The sequence below is a fragment of the Oryzias latipes genome, chromosome 5 (assembly GCF_053564925.1).
Source record: "Oryzias latipes strain Hd-rR chromosome 5, Olatipes_Hd-rR_3.1".
Taxonomy (NCBI): domain Eukaryota; kingdom Metazoa; phylum Chordata; class Actinopteri; order Beloniformes; family Adrianichthyidae; genus Oryzias; species Oryzias latipes.
The window spans coordinates 7483873-7499320 of record NC_136241.1 but is presented as its reverse complement, the minus strand read 5'-3'; the positions used below and the strand labels follow the sequence as shown (position 1 = coordinate 7499320).

At 42.1% G+C, this 15448-nt stretch overlaps 1 protein-coding gene across 2 annotated transcripts in view; it reads left to right on the top strand.

Annotated features, from left to right (window-relative positions):
* Window positions 1-15448, top strand: part of si:dkey-49n23.1 (semaphorin-3D) — a 79828-nt gene that overhangs the window by 27435 nt on the left and 36945 nt on the right. The window lies entirely within an intron of this gene.

The following is a 15448-nucleotide window of genomic DNA, read 5'->3' as shown; positions in this document are numbered from 1 at the left end:
AAAAAATGGTTGTCCTCTGGACAACCTGGCAAGTAATATTTGGTTGTCCTTCCCAATTTTTGGTTGTCCTACGATATCAATATTCAACAGCAACGAAACCTACTTAGATGTCAGTACTTACATCTTTTTTTCTTCTATACATCTAATATCAACTGCCTCTTATGATGGCCATTTAAAAAACTCTTCAAATATTAAAAACAAACATTTTACTAAATATTGAGGCATCTGGTGACACATGGTATTGCCATGTAAAACAAATACTGTTATGGTCAAATGAAAATACTTCATCTTACCCTATAATATATCAGAAAATTGATTACATACGACGGTTTCCCAAAAACTTTGAAAAATAGTCGAAAAATACCAAAATGTTGAATAAAAGACCAGGTTGTCACACGGACAACCATCAGGTTCATTTTTGGTTGTCCTCCGTGAAATCTGGTTGTCTCGGACAACAGGATAACCGCTTATTTCGAACGCTGCAGCTTCATCACTTCAGAGTGATGGGACAGCTGGAGACTCGCCTCATATCATGAGTACTGCCTAAATTAAAGAGCAACAAATTGTCAAACCTGTGTTGGGCTTTGAAATTGTTTTCCTTTTGGTGTTTTGTCTGCAAAACCAACCACAAATCCTTCAATGTTTCTTCTACAGAACCATTCTCAAAAACACAGTGTTTTGAACAAAATAAAAACAGAAGGCAAGGATTTAGAAATCTTGTGAATTCAGTTTTTTAGAACATAGGTGACACTGACATCAAGGAATGCTGAGTATTCTCTTCCATTGGAAAAGATGTCCAGACAGAGATGCTGGTCTACAAGTTGTCTCTTTTATCATTCCTTTGGTTTCATGATGCTCCAAGTGCTCCCACATGGTGAAGACCTAAAGTGCAGGCATATGGAGTCCCAAACTGTTCATAATTAAATAAATAAATATGACATTGTGCAACAATCAACCAATAAATCTCTCATAAATAAATAAAAAGATCATGAAATTGTGAAAAACCAGCACACAGATTTTAAATTAGCCATTATATCATTAAATATATTTCATTTTGCTTCAAAAACCTGTTCCTTTTTTTAAAACAGCATTTTAAATTATTCATTTTTAATCATGTTGAATATTATTATAATTCTATGTTTTTTCAGAACCTCAGATTTCAAAATCAATATTTTCCAAAGTAGCTTTATTTTTATTTCAAAGCTACTTCTTTTCTTCTACCCTTGTTATTGTTATAAGATATATGTGAAGTAATATTTATGCCACCACATTGCCAACAAAACGTTCTAACGTCTACATTTTAAAAATCTTTTTGATTTTGCAAGACAAAAGTTTTCACGTTTTGTCTCATCTCGCTTTTTCCCAGTCTTTGATTTTTGTTATTAAGTTTCATTTTAGCGTTTTTGAAAGCAAATGTTTGTGTTGCAGACACAAATATTTTTGAAAGCAAACAGTTTTTAATAGGAAAAAAATTTTTTTGAAAACAAATATTTAATATTTTCATTTGATACTTTGAAAGTTTTGTTTGCAATGTGGTGGCATGAATATCCCTCCAAAGATATGATGTGAGAATGGCATGGACGTTATGTTGCATCCTCCCTGGAACCTTTGTTACTGATTTGATGTTTTCCTCAGGGATAGTAGAGAAGCTGGCCGGGGATGTTGAACATACAACAGTTTCTGAAAACTGAATCACTATTTTCTGTTAAGGTGAGGGATCTCCTGTGTCAACAAAGATTGCAGGCATTATTAAGCCCATAGTCACATGCACCCGTACGGGGGATGCTGCAGGTTTTTGTGTTGTCCAGGTCTGGGGAGGGTCGTAGAGAGGAGTGGCCGCTTCTTAACAGGGGGGCAGGTGTGTCTGCAGTTCCCTTAAGGCTCGTGTCACCACCTTAGGGGACGTCATGAAAATGGAACAAACCATTGTTGTGGTGTGGTAAATGTGAAGTATTTGTGAGGTCACGCACTTGATACTGACGTTTGGGTGATGTTGTTGTACAGTATCCTTACGCCACACTCTAGTCGTTAGTGAATTGTGATTTCTGACTCCTAGGTGACTGTGCGAATGCTGCACGCACAGAGTCTGCATGTGATCCATAAATGCCCATAGGATGTCCACACAAACTACTCTCTGATTGGATAATTTCTTCATTTCTAACGATCTGGCTGCAGCAAGGAGTGTGCACGGATCACGTGAGAAGCAATAACAATTACCTTACAGAGATCAAAAGTAAAGGAAGCCGTGTCACCCTACAGGTAGTTGATTGGTTGCCTGTTGGATGTCTATGCCTTGCACAGGTTAGACTGTCTGTTTTAGGATTTGTATTTAAATTTTGCATGTTTGAATGAAGAGACTATTGTTTTGATGACATTAGAGTCCCTCTGGCCCTTGTGCTTTCCTAGGCACTTTACCATTGGGCGTTGGGTCATCTAGACCCACTAACCAGGGTACTGAACCTTTTTTCTTCAATGATTTGTGATCTTCACTGGTGTCCATGGATTACATGGCATCCTCTCCACCTTTATCCACCTTTGTCATGGTAGGGAGAACACATCAATGCTCATCTTGACCCCATAGGATAGCACAAGGTTTAAAAAACAAATGTTTTAGGTTTTCTGCAATGTTCTGCTGATCCTCCCAGACTCTTTGCCAAAGACTGCTTCACTGTGCCGTCGGTGCTAACACGTCTGTAACTCCATCCTGAAGAGAAGAGGGGGTTACTTTCAGCTGCGCAGCTCTCTCTTAAGACTGCCATAAGAACTTCCGTGCTTCTCAGGTCAGTCACCAGAGGATTCTGTTGAGAGAATGTAAATGACTTTCTTTAGGCAATAAATCAAACTGCCAACAGCAGCCCATTTTTTAGTAATCTAAGGTAAATGCGTTTACGGAGCTCCGCGACTTTATGATCGCATTTCAGTTCAAATCAAAGGCAGAACATGTATTTTTCTCCATATTTTATTGAACCTGTGTAAATTTCTTGAAGGTAATATGAGCACTTTAACCTTATCAGAGTTTTTAAAAACGACGTTGTGCATTTTTTCCCCTTCACAGTTTGTCAGTGAAACAGGAAAAGGGAGTAGCAGCTCCAGAAATGCAGCATTTAATGGATAAACAGTTGAGCATCAGTCACCCGGAAATCTTTCACTTGCTTGCGTAAATGCTTACTTGGAGATCAACAGCTCCACAGGAGTTTTTCCAAGCTGAAGTTTTTTCAGAGGCTTTTCATTCTGCTTCTGCTATCTATCTGAGATTTGACCAATGAGTGTCAACTGGAACAAGTGCATAGCATTGAGAATGGGCTGACATTTACACTCATTTTGAAGTCTGTTAGGAAAATTGTCCTCCAGCATCACAAACAAACACCCCAAAAACAGATTTATGTTATATGACTGAATCTTTGGCTGCGGGAGACAGGTACCTTCCAGGAAAGACCCTTTTAAATTTGTGTGGGTGAATCGTGAGACAGAGAAGCCAGCTCCCTCAGCACCCTCCCTCAAGCATGTTGACTAGTTAGAATTTATCATAATCAGGTATTTAAAATCTTTCTCTGAAAAACATGTGAAATGGAAATGCCTTATAACCTGCTCATAGTGTCAATCTGCAGAGTCTCAGGTTTTGGCCCAGTTAGTTTGTGTTCAGCTCAGTTCTAGCTCTTGGGTCAGCTTGGTTGGATCAGTTTTCCATCCTAAAGAGATGAGATGTTACAGTAGTATTGCAGTGAAGAAGTTCATGTTGAGGACCTCCGGTAAGACGGCGTAGAGCAGGAGTCCCAGAAACTACTACACGCCCACCCTTTTAACCCTGCCCCCTGAATGACACCAGATAGAGTCCCTTTTTTTCTTTTTTTGCATTATTATTTTTTTAGGCTCTCCACAGAAGCACGGAAAACCGAATCCCTATCCCTGGTATTGTTTCCTCACGTAAATAAAGCCTATTTGAATTAAAAAGTGAGCTAAGCTAAAAATTTTGCTACAGCAACCTCACTTTGCCCCAGTCATAGAACTTTAACGTGACCCCGCCCCCCATCAAAACGGCAAAAAAAATGACAACAAGGTTAGGTAAGGGAAAACATTGAGGGAAACATAGATTCAGAATGCCGGTATTGAACCTAGGAAATTGATCAGAGAGAACGAACAGTGGTGTCTACTAGACTAGCCTCCTGGAACCTCAAAAACTGGATTATAAGGAAAGAAGACAAAAACCTAAAGAGACTGCTCATACACTGACCAAAAACATAAATGCAACACTTTTGTTATTGCTCCCATTTTTTATGGTATGAACTCAAAGATTTGAAACATTTTCCACATACACAAAATAACCAGTTCTCTGAAATATTGTTCACAAATTTGTCTAAATCTGTGATAGTGAGCACTTCTCCTTTGCCAAGACAATCCATCCCATTTCGCAGGTGTGCCATATCAAGATGTTGATTAGACAGCATGATTATTGCACAGGTGTGCCTTAGACTGGCCACAGGAAAAGGCCACTCTGAAATCTTCCGTTTTGTTTTATTGAGGGGGTCAGGGGACTCAGACAACCAGTCAGTATCTGGTGTGACCACCATTTGCCTCATGAAGTGCGACACATCTCCTTCGCATAGAGTTGATCAGGGTGTATATTGTGGCCTGTGGAATGTTGGTCCACTCTTCTTCAATGGCTGTGCGAAGTTGCTGGATATTAGCAGGAACTGGAACACGCTGTCGTATACGCCGATCCAGAGCATCCCAAACATGCTCAATGGTTGACATGTCCGGTGAGTATGCTGGCCATGCAAGAACTGGGATGTTTTCAGCTTCCAAGAATTGTGTACAGATCCTTGCAACATGGGGCCGTGCATTATCATGCTGCAACATGAGGTGAGGTTGTTGGATGTACGGCACAACAATGGGGCCCAGGATCTCGTCACGGTATCTCTGTGCATTCAAAATGCCATCAATGAAATGCACCTGTGTTCTTCGCCCATAACATATGCCTGCCCATACCATAACCCCACCACCACCATGGGCTCCTCGATCCACAACATTGACATCAGAAAACCGCTCACCCACGTGACGCCACACACGCTGTCTGCCATCTGCCCTGAACAGTGTAAACCGGGATTCATCCGTGAAGAGAACACCTTTCCAACGTGCCAGACGCCATCGCATGTGAGCATTTGCACACTCAAGTCGGTTACAACGACGAACTGTAGTGAGGTCGAGACCTCGATGAGGACGACGAGCATGCAGATGAGCTTCCCTGAGACGGTTTCTGACAGTTTGTGCAGAAATTCTGTTGTTATGCAAACCGATTGTTTCAGCAGCTGTCCGAGTGGCTGGTCTCAGACGATCTTGGAGGTGGACATGCTGGATGTGGAGGTCTTGGGCTGGTGTGGTTACACGTGGTCTGCAGTTGTGAGGCCGGTTGGATGTGCTGCCAAATTCTCGGAAAGGCCTTTGGAGACGGCTTATGGTGGAGAAATGGACATTCAATTCCCTAGCAACAGCTCTGGTGGACATTCCTGCTATCAGCATGCCAATTGCACGCTCCCTCAAAACTTGCGACATCTGTGGCATTGTGCTGTGTGATACAACTGAAGATTTCAGAGTGGCCTTTTCTTGTGGCCAGTTTAAGGCACACCTGTGCAATAATCATGCTGTCTAATCAGCACCTTGATATGGCACACCTGTGAGGTGGGATGGATTGTCTTGGCAAAGGAGAAGTGCTCACTATCATATATTTAGACCGATTTGTGAACAATATTTCAGAGAACTGGTTATTTTGTGTATGTGGGAAATGTTACACATCTTTGAGTTCATACCATAAAAAATGGGAGCAATAACAAAAGTGTTGCGTTTATATTTTTGGTCAGTGTATGAGCCATTTAAGAGATTCGCCACATTCTGCACGTTTACCTAAGATTGTGCATGGACAACTGAAGCTTTATTTCTGTGAACAACCCACAGACATTTATTTGGTTATTATTCATTTGATTTTATTACTGTTACAATGATAAAGTCCCCTGCCTGTCGTGAAAGTACGGAGCCTGTGTCCTGACATTAAGATATAAAAATATATCTTGTTCCCACAGATTAATATCTTGTTCCCACAGATTATCTTGTTCCCACAAGATACTATTGCGATCCCTCGAAATACTATCCCGTTCCCTCGAAATGATTAACTCGTGCGAACGCAATAATTATGTCGTTCGAACGCAATAATTAAACTTGTTCGAACGCAATAATTATTCATTAGTCATTCACGTGGACATGCTCTCTGTACGCCGGCAAAAGTCGCTTTCAGCGGTAACTTCCGTGTCTCTGTGACCCATATTCGTTCAAAAAAGGAACATGAAAAACAAAAATGATCACTTTATTACCGTCATAATGAATATAAGAGAAATATCAAAAGATTTATAACTAGGCTGCTTTGTCATACGATAGCTCCTGCTAGGCTACTACTAGCTCCGCCGCAGAGCTCTTTGATGTATGCCGGCATTTGGGCAACTGGCTGGTCGGTTGACAGACAGCTGATATTGTAGTTTAGGGTCCAATAGGAATAATAATATTCAGGACTTGTCTTTTATTAACTTTAGCAGTCAGTCGCTTTACATTCGAACGCTATTATGCTACATACTAACTAACTAGCCGATCATTTCCTGTTATTAATTTACGTCATAGATTTACAGCAGATACCTTCACATTTCTGTCTGTGTGTGTCTCATTACATTGCATTGAAGACACGGAGGATGTTTAGAGAACAGATTTATTTATTTTAAAAAGAAGAAAAGCATCCATTGTATTCACGTTCATTCACATCATCATCATCTGGTATGCCCTCCGTCATCTTGCTGCAAAACCCGCTTCCTGCCGCTACTTCTGTGTCTCTGTGAGCATTCAATAGGGGTAAAAATAAAAGCAAGAATGGTCGATCTGTTATTGTCTCGATGAAAATCTGAAAAATATCATATTAAGCTGACTGCTTTGCCTAATGCACTTACCTTTAGCTCGTAGCACAACAACAAAAGCACTACGTCACTGTTCCCAGCATGCTCAGCGGCCAATCATTGGTCTTGTTGTTAAACCTTAGTCACAGGGACACGGTGATTGGCCAATGATTGGCTGCAAAGCATGCTGGGAAACGTGACGTACTGCTATTGTTGTTATGCTACATGCTAAAGGTAAGTGCTTTAGGCGAAGCAGCCAGCTTAATATGATATTTTTCAGATTTTCATCGAGACAATAACAGATCCACCATTCTTGCTTTTATTTTTACCCCTATTGAATGCTCACAGAGACACGGAAGTAGCGGCAGGAAGCGGGTTTTGCAGCAAGATGACGGAGCCTAGCAGGAGCTATCGTATGACAAAGCAGCCTAGTTATCATAAATCTTTTGATATTTTTCTTATATTCATTGAGACGGTAATAAAGTGATCATTTTTGTTTTTCATGTTCCTTTTTTTGAACGAATGTGGGTCACAGAGACACGGAAGTTACCGCTGAAAGCGGCTTTTGCCGGCCTACAGAGAGCATATCCGCGTGAATGACTTATGACGTGAATAATTATTGCGTTCGAACGGATTAATTATTGCATTCGAACGACATAATTATTGCGTTCGCACGAGTTAATCATTTCGAGGGAACGGGATAGTATTTCGAGGGAACGGAATAGTATTTCGAGGGAACGGAATAGTATTTTGAGGGAACGCAATAGTATCTTGTGGGAACGGAATAGTATTTCGTGCGAACGAGATAATAATCTGTGGGAACAAGATATTAATCTGTGGGAACAAGATATATTTTTATATCTTAATGTCAGGACACGGGCTCCGTATGAAAGCTGTTTTCTCACGATCTTCCTCAACCACTTCTACTTGCCAGTGACCATTAGAAAAATCCAGTGTGCTGAACCACATGGAACCGTAAAGCACATCCAGGCTGTCGTCCATTCTTGGCAGCGTGTGCAAGTCTTTGATCGCAAAGAAATTTAAGCGCCAATAATCTATGCAAAAACGCCACTGGCCTCCCTTTTTCTTTACCAATACCACAGGATAAGGCCAGAGACTGCAGCCCTCCTCAACCAACCTATCAGCCTTCAGATTTGACACTTGCCGTTCAATTTCAGCTTGTTTATCCGGAGAGACCCTGTATGCAAGTTGTTTGATGGGAGCATGGTCACTTGTACGAATATGATGTTTGACCATCATGCAACGACCCAGATCTCTGTCGGAGGAAAAGAAGAGAGAGCAAAATCTCCCCAAAAGAGTGGAGAGTTTAGCTCTCTGCTCTTCAGTAATTGGGGAGTTTTTCAGAGTGAACGGCATAGCTGCTGGTTGGGGCTGAACAACATTTACATTAGGGACAGTTGGAGTTGGCGCTAAAACTCACCAAAATGGAGTCCCTGTTTCAACTCAACAGTGTTACCTGGACCTGGGCAACAGTAACTCCCTCTTTAACTGCTGTCACCGAATGCGCGAACACCAGTCCAATCTTCTCTGAAATATCGGGCTCTAATTAACCGTCAAAGTCCGTAGCCGCAAGACTTGTGCCTGTTGAACCGTTAACAGGAGACCGTTACATGGACTAGAGCTTCACTCAGTGGTGGAATAGTGACAACGTTGGCCAGAGACACGTTACAACACACAGGAACCATTTACTGACCTTGCAGCAGAGGAACACTCACATCCCATAACTGAAGCAGACCGCGTCTGAGGTCTAACAATGCGTGGTGCTTGACCAGGAAGTCCATTCCCAGGAGCCCAGCCTGTCTGGATTCACAAAGCACATATTATGTGTGTTCCTAACACGCAGAACCTAAACGAAATGCAATGATCATAGTGCCCAGGGTGTCCAACATTTGTACATTAACCGGGCGAGGGTTCAGCTCCTCAATGAAGGCACTGACATGCAAAACCCTTCACTTATGAGTGACATTGAAGCCCCTGAATCAATCAAGATGGGAACCTCTGCACCTCCAACCACCTCTCTCACATAAGACACAATGCAGTTAGCAGCATCAACCTCAATCACAGTCTTATTGTCATCCTGATGCATGCAGTCTAAAGAAGAAGAACTTGGGGTCTGGGTGCCGACTCCCACCTTAGAAACATCCCTGCAGTGTTTGCTGTCGTCCTGATGTCTCTGAGACAGAAAACGCACACCTTGTTTTCTGGGAACTGAATCCTGAGAGGCTACCCATCCTGGGCTGGGGGTCTGTGCTCTCCACCATCTTGAGTCAGAAGGCGATGAGTACCGTTGGCGCCTGGGACCCCGTACACCAGGCTGAGGATTCATTGGAAAGAAGACGTCCAAAGTTACAATACCGGGATAAAAGCTGCACGGGACAGAAAGAAGAGAGGGATTGATGTTAGTTTACCAAGCAACGAAAGTGTCAGCGGACCTGGCCATATCCAAGCAGGAGACGGATGGCAGCTTGTCGGCGGGACAGTGCGGGGTGCACAAGAGAGGCTTCAAGAACACTAAAGAAAATATTCACAAGGAATCTGCTAACAGAGCTGATGTAAACGAAAAAGCCACAGGCAGAGCTCATAGACTGAAGATTAAGGAATGTCGGACAATGTTAGATTTGTGTCTAGGGGCAGACCTCCATCTGGACATTCTGCCCACCCACCAACAGGGACAAGAGAGGAGAGATGGAACTTTTCTTCATGTGGAAGTCACAGTTCAGGTTAATGTTCAGGTTGGACAGTTTCTTAAATTTGTTCATGAGTGGGTAATTGTTTAGGTGCATTGATATGATTGTTATAATAACAAAATGTGTAGTCTGAGTATTGCCTTGCTGAATGTGAATGGGCTTGACTGAAGGCAGTAACGCTTGCTGAGGAAATGAAAGCTGAACATTTTCAAGGAGGTCCGTCTTGGTGATTTCGTTTTATTAACCCTTGTGCTTTCCTAGGCACTTTAACATGGGGAGTTGGGTCATCTAGACCCACTAGACAGTGCACTGAACCTTTTTTCTTCAATGATTTGTGATCTTCACTGGTGTCCATGGATGACATGAAATATTTCCACCTTTATCCACCTTTGTCATGGTAGGGAGAACATGTCAATGTAAGGGTGGGGTCATCTAAGATAGCACAAACGTTAAACGGGCTATCTTTCCATCCAGACGAGAAGTACAGCGCTGCAGCAACTTCCAGCGATGACAATGAAAAGCTGTTCATGCTCCGCTCCTTTTACTGTGAGGCAGCGCCGGGCAAGTTACGCCACAGTTTGTGAATGGATTGTAGAAACTTGGGGTGCTTGCACTGCTGTCGAAGTGCCGAAAAGCCGGCATCATTAATGAGAAGCCGCACGGCAACGTGACGGACTTTGACGATGATGAAAGGGAACCTGTGTTTGATAGAAGTTCAGCCCAGCTGTTCATTTCAGATACAGAAGATGAGGACTTTGATGGATTTTTAGATGCTGATTGATGACTGAAAAAATACAAAATAAATCACAACTAACTCAGTTTTACTCCCGCTGACTTTTTTAAACACACACTAGCATGCATGTGAAATACAGAAAAAGCACCCATAACTGAAACTGCACCCTATGGTCGTGAAAATACGGGTACTGTGGCTCTTTGCCTCATTTCATTTTTCGTTTTTTTCACCTCTTAAACCAAACTCAAATCCATCAGAAAGTAATAAAAACAAATAATAAATCAATTAATTTGGCAGAGTGGGTGTTTTGACACTATGTGTCTGGAGCAATGTTTTAAAATTCCATCAATTGTAAGTTTTTCGTGCAAATAGTCGATTATCAAAAAAAATAGAAAAAGAAGTTAGAACAGTAACACATTTTTACTGAAGGTCAAAATTTAATTTATGCTTCACACATTTGAAATGCAATGTATTTAGTGTGTTTATTGTGAAAAATGAATTACTTAGACACCAGAAGGATGCTCTGTCCAGATGTTTGTGTATTTGTTGTTGCAAGTGTCATTGAAAGAGGAATGTTGAGATACAAAGAATTACCATTTATGGCCAGGCGGGAATTTAACGGGAACATTTTAATTGGAAAGATCTACTAGGCAAGGTTGCAGACTCTCTGACTCTGTTTGCTCTTTTTATTGAGCTTCTGGGACTGGCGACTCTTGAAAAACCTGAAATAAAAGAAGTCTCAATGAATGGCTTTGAACATAGAATAGGATTGTTTGCCGATGACTTAATAGCGTACCTTGAACAACTAGAAACATCAAGTCCTCCTTTTATGAAAATATTAGAAACATTTGAACATTTACTGGATATAAAAGAAATATCCTCAACACACACATTTTTAAAATTCAACTACAGCCCCTCTGAATTTATTAGAAACTACTTTAAATTCAGCCGGAATATGAAAAGTATTAAATATCTATCTGGGTGTGGCAATAACATTAGACTTATAAAATATTAAAACATTAAAACTTATTCAGTAGTACAAGAAAAATATACAAAAAGACACTAGACTTCAGCTCTAGAACTGAAATAGTGAAAATGAACATTTTGCCCCGTTTTTTATTTTTATATTAAGCTCTACATACACAGGTCTCTAACACGCTATTTACAATGTGGGACAAGACAATAACCAGATTCACAAGGGACGGTAAAAAATCCAGAATAAAATATTGCACCCCTAAGGCTTCCAAAAAATAAAGGAGGTATGGCACTAAAGCTAAGAGAAAACTGTATCGCTTCACAACTACGATACTTACGTGTAATCCCTATCATACTGGAAAATGGAAAAATATAGAATGTGAAACTTTACAAGAACCTGTTCAAAATATTATTGGAGATAAAGCTTTATATGAGACAAAGAAAATGCATCTACATCCCATAACAAATCATACACTAACCATATGGGGTTCAAACTATTGCAAAAAAACAAAATCTAAAATAGTGCAAAAAATTTAAATGGGTAAGACAATTTAAACTAACAGAATATGATCAAACTTATAAACATTGGACTATAAAAGGAATAACAGCATGCTGCTTGTTAGAAAAGGAGGATGGGCAGTTGGAGATTTTTGAGAACTTGACTTGACTTAGTAATTTCACCCTGAAAAACTGGATTTTTTTAGATACTTACAAAAGAGAAACTAGTATAAGACTGTGATACAGACCGGCTCTTCTAGGGACGAGGGTGAAATTGTTCAATCAAAAATATTGGTACACTTTATAAATCTTTAATGGAATATGACAAAAAGACAACGTTAAAAGTAAAAGATAACTGGGAAAAAGAATTAAACACATAGATAAATGAGCAGGATTGCTTAGATACGTGGAGACACCACCATACCACCACTGGATCTCAAATATAGAGAGAGTTTGTCTGGATAAACCTTAAACAATTTTTCCCAACACCTTGAATAAACAGTTAAAAATGAATCAGAGCTGTTGGCGTGAATGTGGAGAAGTAAATGTAGACCATACTCATGTATTTTGGAAGTGTCAGAATGTAACAGGATTTTGAAAGATGTTGGGTGATAAAACATGCAAAGTGCTGGGATATACAATCCCTTTGGTACCTGAACTGTTTTATTTGTACACGTTCTCAGGAAACTCAATCCACCAAAGTGACAAATACTTATTTAAAGTTAAACCCAACACAGACATGACGGACGTGTTTGTTGCGTTTTGGCGACATCTCCATTCGTGTGTGTCAGTGCGCACTTGGGTTTGTTGGTTTAGGCCAAGGACAGACGTCTGGGCTGGTTTGCCGTTGTTTAACCCTCTCTCTCTAGGTTTCTGATGTTAGTTTTTAACGCTCATGTGGAAAAAATCCAACGCCAACAGTCAGACCTCATGTTCGGCTACGAGATGGAAAATGACACAAACAAAAGTAGACTCACAGTGGGATGCCAACAGTAAGTTACCCCACTCAGCCAGATGGGATTGTGATAGCTGCTCACTCAGACCTAAAAAATACAAGAGCTGGGCCGTTCATTTATATTTCAATTATTCGTGTCTGTGCAGCTCAGGTTGAGTTGTGTGCGCAGCTCTTCTCAGTGTCAGAAACATCCAGCATGTAGCTGCAGGGAATCTGTTAGAATTGATTTACATCCTTAAGCATTCACAGACCCCCAAGCTGTGACTCAGATATGAGGTTAAGAATGTAACCTCAGTGTGTGTCTGGGTGTGTGGGTGTGTGCGTGTGTGTGCACGCAAACATACTGCAGTCATGTGTGTGGGTTTGTGGAATGAGCAGCATCCCTGCAGGCATTGCTGTGAACACTGACCTTTAACCACACTGATTACCTTCTGTAGACTTGGGAGAAAGGGAAGAGCAGATAAGGAAAACAAAGATGACAAAATGATGCAGTACTATGTCAAGACGAAGAATTGAAGCGGTGAGCAGGATTTTGAAAAAAATGAAGGAGAGATTTTGGAAAGAAAGGAAGGTTTAGGAGTGTGAGGGATGTCAGTCGGCTGTGGCAGCTTGGTGAGGTTGATGAAGCTGTCAAACACCTGAGACAAAGCAGAGTGGAGGAGAAGCAGAAACCAGGACCAAACTGCTCTTTTCAGGTAGAGCTTTGACTGCTGGGAGCAAAAATGTGTTGACACAGTTGCATAAAGAGAGGATCTGACATGTTAGTTTAAAGGGAGATCATGCCTAATCAAGGTTAAGTTGAAGACTTCATTTGAGGCTTGTTTTACAACAATCTGATAGCAATTGAATAGGTTTGGATTCTATATTTTCCTTTCCAATCTGATTAAAACCGAGTTATTGCATAATGTGGAATCAAATTATTATTTGGTCCCTCTCCAGTCTCCAGCTGGTCCAGAGCGCTGCTACTCGTGTTCTGGTCAGAGCGCGTAAGAGGGACCACGTCACTCCCATCCTAGCTACCTTTCCTTGGCTGCCTGTGAATTTGAGAGTTCATTTCAAGATTCTTTTATCTGTTTTTAATTCTTTTAATAATTGTGCACCACCATACCTCTCTGAAGTTCTCTCTCCCTACACCCCAACCCGGTGCCTCAGATCAGCTGATCAGCTTCTCCTGGAGGTTCCATAGTCAGAACCTTAGAGGTAAACAAGTGTTATTATTCTGGGCACCAAAGCTGTGGAACGCATTACCACTGAGTGTTCGGCAGAAATCCTCACTGTCCAGTTTTAAAAAACTTCTCAAAACCTGTTTTTAAAGCCAGGCTTTGGACACATCATGAGTGTCATGATTATGATGAGCAGGAACAGACCCAGTTCCTGGAACCCAGAAAAATCACGAACACAGGAGTGGATGAAGTGATAGATTTAATGTCCAGGGCGAAACAATAATGCGTGGAAGAGTTCTTGTGGTTGATGGAGGAATTGGCGTCGAAACCCAGAGATGATGGAAGAGCGCGTGTTCCGGAGGTAGAGGCGGTGAGAACAGGATGAGGCCCAGACGGTGAGTGAGGTCTTCCTTTTATCTGTTGCAACAAGTGGCACATGTTTGGAGAAGCCAACGGAGTTGGGCTTGTAGGTAGATGGTGCGGCTGAGAGGACCCCCAGGAGTACCATGACAGCACCCTCCCCCCCTCAACGACTGCCTCCAGGCGGTACCGGATGTCTGTCAGGATGGGCCCGGTTGAAATCAGCGATAAGGGAGGGGTCCAGGATGAGGGAACGGGAGACCCAAGACCGTTCATCAGGGCCCAAACCCTCCCAGTTCACTAGAAACTGAAAGCCCTGACGCCAGACGCCCAAAACCCGGCTAACAGTAAAGGCGGGGGAGCCGTCGATGATGCGGGCGGGAGGCGGCAACGGCGGGCGCAGCAGGCTTTTTTTGACTGGCTTGATCTGGGAAACATGGAATGATGGGTGGAGTGCTGCCGGCAAACAGAATTGAACACAGGAGGGAATTGATAATTTTGTCTATGACATATGGATCGATGAATCAGGGAGTGAGTTTGCGTGACGTGGACTGGAATATTCCTAGATGAGAGCCAACCCCTTTTACCAGGTTGATAGGTGGGTGCCACCACTCTATGTCGATCGGCAATCATGTGATTACTCTCCTTTGTCCGTAGGAGAGCAGCCCTGGTATGACGCCAGAAGTGTCTGCACCGTTGAAGGTGGTGTTGGACCGAGGGCACCACCAAATCGACTTCCTGTAACGGAAACAGAGATGGCAAGTGCCCGAGGGAGGCCTCGAAAGGAGAAACATCAGTAGCAGTAGAAGGATGGAAATTGTGAGAGTATTCTATCCAAACCAGATGAGTGGACCAGTCAGAGGCGTTTTGCGCCTGGAAAGCCGGCTCCAACTCCTGATTAGTCCTTTCTGCTTGGCCTAACCCTAACCCTAACCAGATGATAGACTGACTGTGGCTCCCAGGGCGGAGCAAAGGCTCTCTAAACCTGGGAGATGAATTGCACTCCTCGGTCGGACACAATATCGGCTGGTATCCCATGGTAACAGAAGACGTGGTTCACAACCATGTTTGCCGTCTCCATGGCAGTAGGAAGCTGAGGCAGGGGTATAAAGTGGATCCTGCAAGCA